This window comes from Callospermophilus lateralis, unplaced genomic scaffold (assembly GCF_048772815.1).
Source record: "Callospermophilus lateralis isolate mCalLat2 unplaced genomic scaffold, mCalLat2.hap1 Scaffold_196, whole genome shotgun sequence".
NCBI lineage: Eukaryota > Metazoa > Chordata > Mammalia > Rodentia > Sciuridae > Callospermophilus > Callospermophilus lateralis.
In genome coordinates, this window is record NW_027512968.1 from 406,471 (window position 1) to 424,692 (window position 18,222).

At 33.4% G+C, this 18,222-nt stretch overlaps 1 pseudogene; it reads right to left on the reverse strand.

The window, feature by feature from the left end:
- LOC143388669 (transport and Golgi organization protein 1 homolog) overlaps window positions 1-18,222 on the reverse strand; it is a 39,351-nt pseudogene that overhangs the window by 1,935 nt on the left and 19,194 nt on the right.

Genomic DNA, 18,222 nt, shown 5'->3' on the forward strand with positions numbered 1-18,222 from the left:
GACTGGCAGAGGTTATTAACAGAGGTGATTTCTGACCAGTATGTCATGCTGTATTCACTACAACCTATTTCAAAGGGAGTCCCCCCCACCTCCCCATCACTTCCCTTTCATCACAATAGCTCATTACTTCCATATTAAGAATGAACAGAATAAAATGAAAAATCCATTCTCTACCCATGTAATAATAGCTACTATTCAGAGTATCTTCAGTAAGTCTTTCATATATTATTCAACCTCTGAGATCTTTAAGTAGACTGTCTTGTTTTAAATAAGAAGGAACAAAAGCAAATGGATTATCATAATTTGTTGAAGGCCACACTGCATATTAAAGGATCTCAATCCCAGGTTTGCCTACAAGCCATGCTTTTCCCACCTCTATTCCTCTCTAACAACGGGTCTTTGCTCTCTTTTAAATCTTCTACTACAAAGGGGTTTGGGGGGTCTTATCTAAGCTGCCCTTAGATTGCTCCAGAGATGTATATTCCTGGAATATGTATACACTGGAACTTGAGAAGTATTTTCCAACACAATGCTATATACACAAATTAGGAAGACAAGGCTTTAATATTTACTTTCATTTACTGTACACCATTTGAGATATTGATTTATCATTTCCTATGAGTAGTGGGTTTGAAACTAAACAATTAAAAATTTATTTTATTATAGAGCTGCAGAAGACCTACCAGATATAATAGCAACACAGTTACCAGAGAATGCACTTATGTGAACAAATGAGACCATTGCTTGGGACTGGCTCAAGAGGTCATTTCAGATTATCATTGTTGCACTGAAACAGTATTTCATTTTCAGAAAATCTGATACCAATCTAATTCAAATCACTCAAAATAGGGTTTGCACAAATGGAGGAATTCTTAAATAGCATTCTTCCAAACAAAAATAAAAATGATGAATTATATAATTTTTAATGAATTTACTTTGCCTTAGAACATTCAGCACAAAACACCATATAAAGTTAGAGTGATAACTTTTCACATTCTATAGTTCATTATAGTTGTACACACTTAAGCCACATTTCCAAGTTAAGGAGAAAAGTAAGCTCAATATTGCATGCAGTTTAAAGCAAACAAGATCAGTGTCATGCTCTGAATATCCTTCCCAGAAATGCACAGAATAAAACCCAATTCAGTTCTCAACCTCTAAGTACTTACTCCAACTGGATGCTCAGTCAAAGAAGTAATGATAGAAACTGAGGGGGTCTCAGGTTCTTGGGGAACAGTTTGCTTTTTAAAAAACAAATGGGATAGTACAACTAGAACACAAAGAAGGATAAAGCAAAGAGCAAGTACTGTAGGAAAGCAACATGTTCCTGCACGACTACGTGATTCACAGTAACTACAGAACTTACCTTGCCCTCATCCGTCACCTTAGCTGGAGAAGAACTTCTGGAGCTGCTGTTCATGTGAGCTGGACCACATCCTGGGTCTGTTAGAGATCTAAGAATGGATTCAGACTTATTCTAACATGAAGAGAATAAAAATCCTGCATCCACAATTACAGATTCTTTGAAATTACTTGGTCTCTTTACCAGAGGCAATGGATTTCCCAGATGCCTCAGAAGACCATTGAGTACAAGGTAAAGGTCCATCCATTGACCTTTGGGAAAGAAAGATCAGAGCCCTTGTATGTATTTTTCAGAAGAAATAAACCACTGGTGGATAGGTCAGGGTTCAACAATAACTAGAAAGCAACATTAAAAATGGGTTGCCCAGGGGTTAGGGTCATAGCTCAGTTGTAGAGTGTTTGCCTAGCATGTGTGAGGCACTGGGTTTGATTCTCAGCACCACACCATCTACAATTAAAAATATTAAAAAAAAAATGGGTTGCCCAATACGTAAATCACAATTTATGAAGAGACTTAAGTAAAATAAAGAACTGCCTTGGGTTGTTAGAACAGCAAATTAAAATGTACTGGTCCTAAACTTTAAGCTATAGACTTGAAGTATGTGTAGGTTGGCTTTTCTTTAGTCTGTATAACCTGACTTCCAATCTTACCAAGACTACAGTCCTATTTAGATTTGGAAATAAGACTCAGTATTTCATATTGGAAATATGTATGCTACATAAAGTTTAAGGCTACTTTTATAATATTTGGAAAAGGAACACCATAGAGATTTAATTTAAAGATAAAGGTTTACACTTCCTAGTGTAAAATTTAAAAGAAAAAAAAACAATACAGGGACCTCCAGGAAAAAAAAAAATGTTTTCTATTCTAGAACAGATTTTACAGAAAACATTCACTAAGATAAAGCAAGAAATTATCTTCTATATATTGTACAGGCCCAAATTCTATGTTTTTATTAGAATATTCAAAAGGGAAAAAAACCAAAACCTTGAAGCAGTTTACTATAAAGCAACATGTGAATGCTCACCAAATCCATTTCTAGGTATATCTCTTTGATTAAGAGTAGCAGAAGGAGGTCTCCCAGCTGGCTCTGCTGTCAGTTGAGGGGAACATTCTCCACCACTCTCGGGGGATGGATCAAAAGAGCCATTATGGCTCAGTGGACCTAAAGACAACAATGCCGTGTTACTACTTTAAGGCAGCCTTCTCCCTGACACCAACCCCCACACCTCCCGCTTTAGCAAATCATTCAGATTATTTCATAACCATTATACACAGAAATATAAAGTAATTTACATACATTCTGCACCAAGAAATAAAATAGCTCCTTTTACAAAGTGCCCCCTACCTCTCCGAGGAGGATTTTGTAAATTTGGTCTCCCAGGCATTGGTTTTACAATCACAGGTTCATCTTGCCGCATTGCCATCTTTTGGGTCATTTCTAGTAGTCTTGAATATTGAGAAAGAATGGGCTGAATTATGAAACAGCAATCATAGATAATATCTAGCATAACCTTAAAACACTATAAAACATACTGTAAGATACCAAAAATCACATACTTCTGTCTCAAATTAGCAGCTTCCCTTTTCTCTTCAGCTATAGCTCTTTCTGCAGAACGAGCTTTGAGCTATTAAAGAGAAAATATTCAAACTCAGTTGTGGTAGGCTATGCAAAAAATAAAGAAAAGGGGAAAAAATCTTACCCAATTATCATGAGCTTTCTCCTCATGCACAGCAATCTGAAAAAGACAACACATTAAAAAAAATGTTTTTAGGGATTCATTATAATAGCCTATAATTGTCTGTATTAGATATCAAAGAATTCTGCAACTACAGGACAGTATTAATTACTACCTGGTTTTTAAATGAGCGCTCGGTTTTCTGTAATTTTTCTTCCATCTCTTCAATTCTCCGCCTAAGAATTACAACAATTGAATAAAATTTGAAACATTCTGACCATTTTCCCTTTATTCCATCAGCTATACTTTTAAAGACTTTTATCATACATAAGAAAAACATTTCTATAGTTATATGAATCCAGTGTGATCAAAACTAATACTACAGGCCTGGTGCAATGCCACATGCCAGTAGTCCCAATGATTGGGAAGCTGAGGCAGGAGGATCACAAGTTCGAGGTCAGTCTCAGCAATTAAGTGGGAACATATGCAACTGAGACCCTGTCTCAAAGTAAAAAAAAAAAGGTCTAAGGATGTAGCTTAGTAGTAAAGCACCAAAAATAAATAAATAAAATAAAAACCTAATACTAATAACTTCTTTATCATTTAATTGCTAGAGATTCTGAATTGATAAATTATAATTTCCTTAACTGTTCATCAGTATGTTCTCAAGTAATTCTGCTATAAATATCTTCCTCCTTAAAACTTTTTTTCTTTTTTTCAAATTATATCCATAGAAGATTTCCAAGGTCTATCAAATGCCACACTTTTGTGGGTCTTGATATAACACACAGCAAACTGATTTCTTAAAGAATTACTACAACATACAAAACCCCCAGAACTGTTTGCATTGACCAGGTTCCCTATGGTCTTGCCCATTGGGTACAAGTAAATTTTTGTTAACATTTTTCATTTGTTAAGTTGAAATTTATTTTTTCTCCTGTGTGAATTGAATGTGTTCATATCCTCTCATTATTTATACTTTCATGCTATTTTCTTCTATCTACATAATGTAAAAAAAAGATTAAAAAGAAAGCTAACACTAATTCATTAGACATTGACACCCTCCTTTAGAAACTGAACTCACTTGTAATTTTTAACTTCCTGTACAGCAGAAACCACCTTTTCACCTGCAGCTGACAGCTGCTGCTCTTTTTCTAGTCTCTCACATTCTTCTTGACTCCGTTTCCTAAAATAAAGCCAGTTATCAAATCAAAAGTTTCTCTTTGTGAATATCACTTCCCACAATTATATAAAATGCTTATGCACATAAAATAGGAATTCAAACCTGCAATTTCATAAATCAAACTCTGGCAAATCACTTACATTTTCTAACTTCTCCTCCTCTTAATTCTCTACTTACCAGTAAATAAAATAAATGTGAAAACAACATGTGCCCCAAGGCCAAGTCTCCTGTGTGTAAGATAATAAAAACTCACTTTACTTCAATGTGGAAGATCAAGACTGATCAACCTAACATAATTAAACATATTAGGATAAAGCAGGGGATAATTCTTTTCTCATTTCTGCCATGGGGAGGACACTAAGTATATCTTTGTCATGGAGGAACTCTTTTCTCAATTCAAGACTGGTACCATATAGTCAGTCAAAGAAGAAATCTTCTAGAATATGTCTTTTAGCTATGCAATTAACCACAGAACTTTTTTCACACTTTAGATATCTATTTCAAAAGAATTGTAAATTAAGCAAAAAGAAAAATCTGAGTTTTGGTAATGTCTATCAACCAGAAAAAGAAGCCAAACTGACCCACTATCAGAGTATTATCTACTGACAAGTTTTAACTCTGATCATGAAACTCAAGATGTTCATCTACTGACACAAAGGTAGCCACATTTAATGATTTAAAAAATACTACTTTCTGCTATCTTTGTACTACTTTAGAAATAGTTCCAATTCAAAAGATAATTAACTTGAAACTTAATTTTCCATAAATCAGAAGAACTACAGTAAAAAAGGATTACTGATACCAAATAGAAAAAGGCATAATATATTCTTATATAGCTTCTCATTTAATTCTTCAGCAAGTATTTTATGAGTGGCTATAATATACTAGTTACCTTGTAAGATGCTAAAGAATAAAAGAGCTCACTGTTTCAGGTATAAATGATGCCTAAAGGAATATAATAATTTTCCCCACTGGCTTAAGAAGGAATATGGAGAAAACTGAATCTTAAAGGACAGAGAGAATTTTGTTTCCAATTATCAAAGAGTTAGTCTGAGAGCACTAAGAACAATCAAAACATCTTTTCTCCTATTGAAGATAACACAAAGATATGAGTCTGAACCAAGCCTTCATTAAATTCCTGGGCTTAGAGGAAAAATGAGGCTACCAATAAAGGGACCCTTAATAAAAGCCCTAGCCTTTGAGTTTAGATTAGAAAGTACTGCACACTTAAGTGATGAACAGGCAAAAAAATCCAAAAGGAAAACTACTAAAACATTGAAAAGACAAGTCATTTTTGAATTATCTTAATTTCTGACTAAGTTTAAAGTGACAATCTTATTCAAGTAATCTCAACCCTTTTCTATAAGAAGATAACTTCGTCTTAGTCCTCAAATTTCATCTATAATTATCACAACAATGTTGGCCAATCAAAACTGACCAGGCACTCCATCAGACAAAATTCTGTGAGAAAAAATCCCACAGAAAAGGAAACCAGCTAATGGGGTTATCCCCACATGTTTTAAAATCACTGTTCTTTATATAGTCAAAAAAGTAAAGTCAAGATTATGAATTTCAGGGCTGGGAATATAGTTTAGTTGGTAGAGTGCTGCCTTACATGCACAAGGCTCTGGGTTCAAACCCCAGCACCACAAAAGAGGAAAAAAAAGATTATGAATTTTGTCAAAGGATTAGAAACTATAAAACCAAGAAATAGTTGGGTGTGGTGACCTACCTACAGTCGAAGATACTCAGGAGGCAGAGGCAGAATTATGAGATTAAAGATAGCTTGGAAAGCAGTAAGACCCTAGTCCCTTATGAGAAAAATCAAGGAGTCTGGGGAGGTAGCTCAATAGTAGAGCACATGGCTCAAGGTCCTGGGTTTGAGCTGTAGTACTGAAATAGGACTGGGGTTGTGGCTCAGTGGTGAAGCACAGGCCCCACATGTGTGGGGCACTGGGATCAGTCCTCAACACCACATAAAATAAATAAAATATTGTGTTGGGCTGGGGATGTGGCTCAAGCAGTAGTGTGCTTGCCTGTCATGCGTGCAGCCCAGGTTCAATCCTCAGCACCCCATGCAAACAAAGATGTTGTGTCTGCCAAAAACTAAAAAATAAATATTAAAATTCTCTTTCTCTCTCTCTTAAAAAATCCTATAAAAAATAAAATATTGTTTCCATCTACAACTAAAATAATATTTTAAACCCTGAATTTTTTAAAATCCTAAACTCAATGAATGATTTTAGCAGCAGATTTGGGAAGTGAAATAAATCCTAGAGCTTTTAACACAGGTCAGAAGAAAATATCCAGAAGAAGTAAATCCAGAATGTAGGAGGCAGGGGAAATCAAATTCTAATATGCATTATTATAATCAGAAGAGAGAATGAGGTAAAATCAACATTTAGAAAAAGACTCGAAAATTCAAGAAGTGTTTAATGGTCCCAAGCAACATAACTGCAAGAGAAAAAGTGGGTGGGGTGGGGGAAACTACACCTAGGCATTTCCCAATACAACTGTTAAAAAAACAGAGAAAGGACTACAGAAACTAGAAGAGGGATAAGACCAAACAACAATGATAATGGACTCCTTAAAGAAAAAATTTAAAACAGATGGTAATTAATTGGATATTTTTAAATTGCTAAAACTAACTAACAGTCAAAATTCAGTAGCCAAAAGAAAGATCCTTTAAAAATGGAAACTGGTTTTAACTCTAATCATGAAGTTCATGTCAACCTAATACAGATTATAAAGGTAGCAATATTTAGTGAATAAAATACTATTCTCTGTTTATCCTTGTACTACCTTTGATACACTAATCAAATCTATCATTAAAGGACAATGTTCAAATAAAATGAAAATAATTTCAAATAAGAAACCAACAGTGTAGAATGCAGAACTACAGAAACTTTAAATATGTGTATAAATTGAATGAATGTCTTGTGGAGTTCACACTATATGAAGTACTAACATACAATGCCACAACAGTTATCTGATTCAGGAGCTACTTAAAGCCCATAAAAAAAAAATAAACCTATTAATCTATGTCAGGTTTTTATTAAATCCAGAATATATACCATGGCCTTTAAATTATGAGAAGATGAATAAAATTATAATTATATAATTATAATTCCATTATAATTTATGATTACATCAAGCTTATACAGGGGATGAGGAAAATAATTAAAAATATTTAAACTATTAAAAAGATACAAGGAAGAAAAAAAGAACAGGTCATCAAATAGAAAGCAAATTCTTCATAAACCACAGGCACATATTGACATGGATAGACTTATATTTTAGAAAGTCCACTCAAGCGGCTATAGAGAAAACTACTAAGAATTTGAAATAAGTTATATACAAATATAAAAAATGGAGAATGAAGACAGATGATCTAGGTTAGAAACAGAAAAGATGACAGAGGCATGAACTAACATAGTACCTGGGGATGAGTAAAAAGAGTAAAAACCACAGATGATGACTGAATGAATTTTGGAGGAGTTGAGAAAAATAGTGCTACAATTTAACTGCATTACAAAAAAATTAATTGCCATTTAGGTCATTCAGATTACTAGTAGTGACAGAGAAAACAAGTGTTCTTTTAAAAAAAAGTGATAAAATGAGAAATGTTTATTTGAAACAGGCCAGGAATTTAGAACTGGCCTGAACAAAAATTTGAGATTCTAAAAAGGTCGCTTGGAGATCACAGAATTTTAGAAAAGTTAATGGAAAGGTTTCAATATTTAATGCATTAATTAGGCAACAGAAGTCAAAATACCTAAAAATAGTTAGGTCTGTAAGAAGGTCTGTTTTTGCTTTACAAGATTATATATATATATATATATATATATATATATATATATATATATATATACCGAAGAGTAAAATCAGGTGCAAACAAATAAAATCTGACACAACCTATTTTTAGAGAATCCAAGTATTTTTGTGGATTAAAAACTTCAAATGAACTTTCAAAAAATAACTAGCTCCACACTAAGAAGATTAATATATAAATATATTCTACAAACAAGTTCTTCTGTAATCATAACTCCTAAGGTCCTTGCCACAGTTCAATTTTGTGTGAACATCTGAGATATTCAAGTCCAAAACTTGTACCATCAATAAGTAAATATTATTCCTTTTTGAAGTTTTTATTCTACTAAAACATGTCATTCCAAATCACTCAGTATTTTTAAAGGTCCAGAGTTAGAGATACAAGTTCAAAAAATTAGAACATAACTGATCACAATGAAAGGTAATTAAAATAAATAGGGGGATCATAGAAAGGGTCTAGAACTTTGAGAGGTATTTCCACATCAGTGACTGTTAATAGCATTTTACCACTTCTTGCCTTCATATGAATTTGACAATTGATTACGATGTCCTCACAGCCTTAGTTTATGGTTCCAACTACCTCAGGACTCTTAAGACTGACGATGGAAAGAAAAATGCAACTTATAGGAAACAAAACACAAAGGAAAAAAGACAAATCTCTACTTATTGCAACTAGAAGAAGTTGTAAATAATCTTAAGAAAAGATAAAATTATCTATTAGTTCACACAGTGATAACAATAACAAACAATGAAAAATCTTACTTTTGTAGTGCCATCTCATTTTTCTGGTAGAGTACATTTAAAATCTCCACTTTCTGCCTTAGAGTTTTGCATTCCTCTTCCAGTCCAACTTTAGAAGACTGTAGTGAATTGCAGTCACCTTCTAATTTCTTTATTTGGTCTGTAAAGGATAAAACAGCTTATCTCTATATGTGTACAAGAACTTAAGAACTTGTTTGAGGGAGTAGTGCCAAGAAAAGTAAGAAGCATGAAAGCAAGAAGCCATTCTTTATCTTTCCAATAAAATTTTAAGTCTTTCCAACATGGCAATTTCTTCTCAAGAAGAACCCACCTTCTAGATTAGATTTTGTGGACATCGAGGCTCTTAGCATAAGTAGTAAAAGTTTTAGATCCTCTTCAACTACTGATATTGTAGTTTGTGTCTAAAAATTGCAGAAAAGAGAGGTATTCTTAAAAGTGAGGCACAGGAAGAATTCACAGGCACTATGGGACTCTTACAAAGAACTATACCCGAGAGACATCCATCATCTGCTTAATTTGATCTTTGATCTTCTCGTTCCGATCACCTAAAAAACAAAAGACTTTAGCTTTTTCTTTCCTTACTTTTAACTCTATATTCTCCTAACTTCCCCAAACTAAATAATGATTGTGTTCATCATCAGAAGAAAAAAAAATCAATTAAATAACTAAACTGATTAGACTAATGACTTTTAAGAGAATTGCAAGCTTAGATTTAAAAAAAAAAAGAGAGAGAGAGAGGTGAATTTCAGGCTGGGATTGTGGCTCAGTGGTAGAGTGCTCACCTAGCATGTGTGAGGCACTGAGTTTGATCCTCAGCATAAAAATAAATAAAAGTACTGTGTCTGTCTTAAAAACAAAACAAAAAAAGGTGAATTTCTAGTTTGCACAACTAAAAATGTTATCTATGCTATTCTTGTAAGATAAAAGCTTTTCTTCTCTCTCAGATCTATTTTCACCTGGGCAAGTAAGTGTCTTATTTAGAAAGATTCAATCCTCTATTTTTTCCCTGAATCTACTACCAGGTGTGGTTTGAAATACTTGCTATGTAAGCAATATCCAACTTGGGAGAAAACATCTGGAAATATTTTCCTCATCAGTAAACACTGTTACACTCCCTCTCTCTAGCTTTCTGATAGTCTCTAGCCTCTGTTCTCACAGCCTTAGTTTATGGTTCCAACTACCTCCAGACTCTTAAGACTGACTGTGGACCTTAAAACCACAGACCCATAGAGATGATGAGTATCAAAATCAACTATCATCTGCATAAGTTAAGAAATAAATTTCTCTTACTGTACAATGTTCAATACTCTAAGTATTGTACAGGATGTGACTATTGTAGCTGCAGTGTACTTACTAATTTTCAATGGGATAGAAAAAGTCAGTGTTCTTCACATGCCTATTGCTACATTATACCCCAGCAACCCACCTCTGCCAATGCAACAGACATATCTATAGATCCAGTGATATGTGTCTACAACCCTGAAGCTTAAGAAGAAAATCAGCCAGCTGAAAAGTGGCATCTGTATAAATACTTAATTAAAGACAGGAAAGCAAAAAAAGGATTCAACCTCCCTGAGACTGATCTTACCTGCTACCTCTCCGTTGGTTAATTCATCTGACTCATCTTCTCTATTTTGATCCTCAGATTCAGATTCACATTGTAACCGATCAACTGTGTGATATAATGAGTCAAAGCCTAAAAAGAAGCAAAAGGTTGGAAGACTCTCGATTTTAATTCAGAAGATTTCAGGAGAAATCATGAGATGAAACATGTATTTGGAGTATAAACTTACATTAATAGTATCATCTTTGTGATTAAGAAATACAAGTAAATCTTTCTGGGACTTCTCAAATGATTTGATGTGTTCATTGAGCTCAGCGTGTGATGTACACCAGTCTTTGACTTCCTGCTGCAACTGAAAAGTCAAAATACATGAATTCCTATGGGTTAGGGAGGGATTTATGCACTGGATACAACAGGACTACAAGACTTAGACAAAGAAATAGAGAACCATACTCCTCGGTGGCCTGCCTCAATCGAGGAGGTTGAGACCTTGGTTAAGGAAGAGGGCAGAGTGGCCCCAACTCTCACAGCTGCAGTAAGAACATCAGAGCTCTCAGGAAGTTGACCCTGTTTATTGCATTCCCCAGAAAATTGCTGCCAATTCAAATAATTTACCTCCAGCAGGATTGACATTTGATAGGAAAAGCAATAATCCAAAAATCCAAAACAGATGGAGAACATATATATGCACTCAATTTAGGGAGTATGTTTAAACTTTGCATATCTAGAAAAGGTCCTACATGAATATTCCTTACCTCAGAAACAGATCCAAGAAAGATACAAAATAATGACATTCACTTCTCTAGTTTACATTATGTATGACATCAAATTTTCTTTACCTGCTCTTTCGTCTTCTTAAGTATGGTATTTTCTTTCTGAAGCTGACAGCATTCCAACTTCACCTTCTCTTCACGAAGCTTAGCTTCATTAAAGACAATTTGAAGCTAATGCAAAACACTAGAGTTAGTGAATTAATTCAAAAGAAAAAACAAAGTTATACTTTCCCAAACCAGACATCATATAGTTCTCATTTTTTGCACATTTTAGCACACTTCAAATTTTTGGTCTGCAACAAAACTAAGATGTAATATTAATATCCTATTATTCCAACTATCCCATTAGCAAGAGTTGGCAGCTTTACCTCTGAAAATTCAGAAGTATTCACTGAAATGACATCTTCAAGCTTCTCTATAGATTTCTTATTTTCCATTATCTGCCAGGTGAAAACAGAACACAAAATATGCATTAGGATTTCAGTAGAAATAGTGATATGTGTGTGTGTGTGTGTGTGTGTGTGTGTGTGTGTGTGTGTGTGTGTGTATGTGTGTGTGTGTACACACATATATATATATACTAAAAAAGATAAACACAACAAAATATTTGTCAAGCCATCCCATTACATTTCAGGTAAATGCAGGGGATTCAGCTTTGGACTAAGCAAAAAATCAAGAACTGAAAGAGATGAGGGAAAATGAAGTCATAAATATTTCATGGCATCCACAACCTTACTGTTTATGAGATAACCAGAAAAAAAGGTCAAAGTATAGAAAATCATAATGCAATAATAAAATGTTTTAAAGCATAGAAAATTAATTAATTACTGTTTTCAAATAAACCAGTTCAAATTAGTAATTTTTTTTTTCTAGTGATAGAGAAAAAAATTTCCCAAGATCATTTTTAAAATTTTCTTATCTGAAGTAAAAAATGATAAAATTTAAGGGAGTATAGACTAATCTCACATACAGAAGAATTCCCAAAAATTTATAAAGATATTCGCTCCTTAAGGAAGTGGACATAACTCCCCAATCTTTGTTTGCAATGCCTGGGATTGAATCCTGGGCCTCATGCATGCTAGGCAAGTGCTCTACCATGAGCTGCATCCTGAGCTCATAACTCTTCATACTTTAACTGTGGGCTGTGCATGGTAACTTCCAAAGGATATAATATAAAAAGGATTGGAAAGAATTTTTACAGTGAAGAAATCTGATAAATACTACCTCAGCTAGGTGATCAAGCTTACTTGGGGGTAGGATATTTCAGAACACACTCTCTACTATCTTTTGCAACTTTTATGTAATTACAGAAACTTATAGAAATTGAAAATGAAATATGTAAGTAAATTTTTTTAAGTACAGAAAGTTGATTAATTCATTACTCTTTCAAGTAAAAAGTAAACAAATACTGTTCAATTGGACAATAGTTTTTTAGTTGATCTGCATGTTTCCAAGGGCAGAGCAAAGCAATATAAAAATTATCCAAGGTTGAGAATAAAAATATTTCCTAGGCCCATAAAAATCATTTGTTGTATCAGTACTTAAAAGTTCCACAAAATGGGCACAGACGTGGGTTCAACTTCCTTGACTCCTAATCTTACTTTAGTTAACAGCTGGACTAAGTTCAACTTAACCAATTTTACAAAATATTTCAAAAGCCAAATTAAAGCAACACTTAGCAGCAAAACTCTTACCAAGTCGTGATTCTTAGCATTCTGTTCTCTTTCAGATTCTAACATAACATGAAGACTTTTAGCTCTCTCATCCAGAAATTCTTTAGCTTTTTCAAGAAGCTTTATTTTATCCTGGGAAAAAAGGTGTCAAGATTACTCACTCATTACATTTACTTTTGAGTTTAGAATGTAATTCCCCCCAAAGAAGGGATTTTTACCTTATATTTAGTTGCTTCATCAGAAAGAATCATATTTTGTTTTATGGTTTCTTGGATCTGTTTCTCTGATTCCTTCATCTATGTAAATAAAGCATTCAGAATTAAGATACAGAAATTATAGTGCTACTATACAAGTTACTTCCAGACAAGTGACCCTTTCCAGAAGAAAGCAGTACTTAATACATATGACTGCTTAGAATTTGGATGATTTGTAGGAAATAATGAAATAAAAATTTTAAAATATGATTTTTAAATTAAAACAGGTAGAAATGATTCAAGCTAGAACCAAGGGAGAAAGAAACAAAAAAATAATTATACCTTCTGTTCATACTTTGAAAATTTCTGTATCAGTTCTTCATCTTCTTTCATGAAATTGATTATCTTTTGGGCAATTTGCTGTTCAGTGACTAAAAGGGGGAAATACACAAGATTATTACAATCACTAAATGAAATTCAATTACCCAATCTACTAAAAGCAAAGACATGTTATATGGTACTATGAGGAAATACTTCTTACCATAACTATTATGCTTTTAAAAAGCAATCTATGCTTATTAGCAATAAGAGTATAAAATTATTAAAATTTAAGAAAAATATAAGAACAATGATATTTTGCTGGGTGCGGTGGTGCACACCTGTAATCCCAGTGGCTCAGGAGGCTGAGCTAGAAGGATCCCAAGTTCAAAGCCAGCCTCAGCAAGAGTGAGACACTAAGCAACTAAGTGAGACTTGGTCTCTAAATATAGGGGGTTGGGGATGTGGCTCAGTAGAGTGCCCCAGAGTTCAATCCCAGGTACCCCTTCCATCCAAAATGATATTTCAATTTAAGCTTATTTCACAGATGGGAAATACAGTAAAGTGTTGTAGCTTGATATTCCTCCCTTCTCAAAACACTTTCTTTTCAGAAAATGGAATCATTTAATTCTTTGCAAAGAAAAACAGAAATGAAAGCATACTGATTCACATTACAATTCTTTAAATTATCTACTCAATTACTTAATGCATGATTAAATCATTAGCATAGAAATACTCTTCAAATGTAATACATCTGCATTACATCAATATTCAAAGTTAATCTGCCCCAAATTAAAACTTATCATCTCCCTATCCACAATTTGTTCCTCCTCTTTATCGCCTATCTCAGAGTTGTAACCATCATCATCTACTCAGTTATCCATGCTAGCAATCTAGGAATAGTAAAATTTTCAGGAGGTAAAAAAGTAATAGACATTAAAAGTCACTGTATCTACTTCTAACATACATAAAACACACATCAAACACCAATACAATAGAAGTTTAAGAAACCTAAAAATTTACCTTGATATACTCTATCTTTTACCTAGAAGAGAGAAAAAAGATTAAATTTGATGTCAAACATCTGCTCAATAGAAACAGCATTCCTAAAACAACAGTCAGAATCATAACCAAGTGAGAATTTAATAACATTCTGGTTCAGAATAATAAATTCATAGGATTAAAAATAAGTAAAGGTTAACAAGCATTTTAAATATAATTGGTAGTTATATTTCATAAATAGGCTCTGACATAAAAACACTAAGATATGTACCTTATTTCACAGTAAAGATGTGTGTGTGTGTGTGTACTCAAAATCATTTACTTGAGAATTCTAAATAACCAGGATAAAGTCTAGAAACAATGACTATTCAAAAGGAATCTGAGGAAAAGATATTAAGGCATAATCTTTGTACTAAGATATGCCACTTTCACTCACCAGAAAACATCTTAGAACTCCAATTTAAATTTGGCTATTGGCTGAATTTAGAAACTAATAGGCTACATCATCTTATTTCTACAAACCACTAAATATATAGCAAGAAATCTGAAAGGGAAGACTGCTAGAAGAAAATGCACAAGCAATAAGAGAAATGACAATTAACATATTCTGGAAAGGACAAAAACAATCATTTCCTAAAGACAGCAATAAACTGCCTGATAATAAAACCTAGCAGAAATTTTTTAAAAAACATCATTAAATTTCTTTGTAACTTAGCATATACTTGTCCTTTCAAATGTTATAAATGGTGATGGGATACTCAGATGTGTCCATGGATCATCCATGGGATCTTTGTAATAGGAAATTGCATTCAGAAAACTCCAACACAGAAAGAAATGGCATTTCTTTAATGTCATAGCCTTGCTAACCTTTTACTCAAAATGACAACAGAAGAAAATGGAAAGTAGCATAAAAGCAGTCATCTAAGGAAGAGACTAAAGCTCCAAAGTCAAATGCTGAAACTGAGGAGCAATAGCTAGGAACCAGATCCCACATAACCTAGTGAAAAGATAAACAGGTACTGGGGTTCTTGAAATGAAAGAAACAAAAGAGAAATATAAAGTGTTTTCATGTTTTTCCCTTCTCTTTATTTCCTTTTTCCTTTTAGCTGAGAAAAAGTTCAATGAGATTGAACTGTGAAAATTCCTCACAGGAATCCAGGCAAACGATTCTTCTATTTAAGAAGGGAATGCTTTTTAAGAGATTTTACACTCAATTGTACAAGGAGAGGAAACTTATCTTAACAATGATATGTCTGATATAGTTAAGAAATCAGAAAAAGAACACTCAGATTTGAAAAGATTTGTATCCAATGCTTTTGGCCTCTTTAACTGTTAGGCTTTTCATATGCAAAGTCCATTTACCTAAAATAATTTTCTTCGAATTATGTTAAATAACTATGAAACAGAATGACCTACGGTACAAACATATGTATGTATAAGCTTATATATATACGCTTATACATATATGTACACACATACACAGAGATAGACTAATTCTGCTCAGAAAAAAAAGACTTAATGAACAAAACATTTAATGGATTTTTGGACAACACATAATCTATACTTCCAAATAAAAAGGTATTTTCTGAACATATGATCAAATCATAAAATCTGGAAAAAATATATATAAAAGACTGGAAAAATTATCTTATCTCCTTTTTCTCATTTTACTGTATTTCTTTGTAGCATTTCCCCCTGTTTATATGTGTTTATATTAACATACAGTTCATCAACATTTAAATCTTAGTTTCTGCTTTTTTTTCCACTTCATATTTAATTGTGAGCATTTTCTGTACCTCAAAGCTTTGAAATAGATAAATCTGCCTACTATTCCATTAAGCGAACATACAATATCCCCTAAATGAATTATGTTGTGCTAAGTCTTCAATCTAATACACTGTTCCACTGAAAAACATTACCAAAACCTTCAAAGCATAGTTATTTCTTTAATATAGATTACTAGACATATATGCTACATAAAAGGATATTTATCTAACCTATACCATCTTTTATACCACTTTTAAAGACTTCTGATACGTATGAAACTACTGGTCAGGATGGCTGTAAGAATTACCAGTTCTACCAACTGCACCCACACTAAATTATTTTATAAGGTTAGTTTGACTTAAACCACTAATTTGTGTTTTAGCAACTGAAAAGGAAAAAAGAGGAGGGGGAGTGACTATATAAAATAATCCTTGTGCTTATGTGCTAAGGTATAAGTAAGTTAATTTACTCACAACAAGAACAGTTCTCCAAAAGAAAATGACAAAGGATACCAATCCAAAGAAAACAGTGAAAACTACAGGCTCCCATGGTAGTCCATAAAAATCAGGCCCAGGTTGATACTCATCAGGCAATGTAGTAAACAGCTGAAACAGACAAATTAGAAGAAATGGGAAACCTTAAATTTATAACAAAACAGTCACAAAGAATCATGGCAATTCTAAACCAACCTCCTCATCAAAAATCCACCTCCTCAATATTTTCCAATAGTTTCTTCAAGAGAAAGGATACTGACAGTCTCATATTTTTTGTTCACTTGCAGTGTTTTCAAGTATAATGAATCTAAATACTTTTTTAAAAAATTTATTTATGTATCTTTAGTTTCAGGTGGACACATTATTTTGTTTTTATATGGTGCTAAGGATCGAACCCCTAACCCTAACCCTAACCCTGACCATAACCCTAAATTTAACCCTAACCCTAACCCTAACCCTAACCCTGTGCCTCATGCATGCTAGGCAAGCGCTCTACCACTGAACCACAACCCCAGCCTGAATCTAAATACTTTAAATTGAGCATACTTTAAATTTTCTAGTTTGTAACAGGCCCTATATCATCACGTTGTCTAACACCTGGCTAGAATCCCTCTGGATCATTCTTTTCTCTTAGATAACCTGGTTTTTATAATTTAAAAAATTCATCTAAGACAAAAACTTAAATATATGAAAGAACTAATTAATTTTATGGCAACAAATAAAAACAATGAAACAATAAAAAGATTTCAAGCCCCTTTGGGTATCATTTGATAAGCTAGAAAAATACCTTACTATTCTGAAAAGTGTTTAAATAAAGAAAAGGAATCAAATATTTATCTCCTGCCTTAACTCTACAAACCAAATATCTGTGTAAAGAATAATCAATCATAGCCAGGCGCCGTGGGACACACTTGTAATCCCAGTAGCTAGCGAGGCTGAGGAGGGAGGATAGCAAGTTCAAAGTCAGCCTCAGCAAAAGGGAATTGCTAAGCAACTCAGTGAAACACTGTATATAAATAAAATACAAAATAGGGCTGGGGATATGGCTCACTAGCCAAATGCCCCTGAGTTTAATTCCCAATACCCCCGCCGCCAAAAAAAAAGAATAATCAAATTTTTATTTGTGTAGGCATCCCATCCTTTAAATGAAGAAAGAAAAATCCAGCAACTCAGACCATTGATATTTTGCAACCTATAATATATTAGCAAATCTCACCAACATCACTGTTGACTAGTAGTCAACATCAAAGGAGAGGATATGCATATGTCAATGCAATATTTCCTATTAAGTTTTCATAAGAAAAAGAATTGAACCTAAACCTGACTACGAATTTCCAAGAAATATAAAGCAACAGAGAGAAGCTGAGGTTGTTAGCTCAGCACTTGCCTAGAATGCATGCAGCCCGAGGTTCAATCCCAGCACCACCAAAAAAAAAAAAAAGGCAATAGAGAAAACAGGTTAAATTGTTGTACCAGGGGAATGTCATTTATTCACCAAAACTACAATATATCCTAGAAGTCCCACAAACATATTTTTTTCAATTATTGCAAAAAGTTACAACAAAAGGAGAAATCAATAGATACCAGATAGTTGGAATATATATATATATATATATATA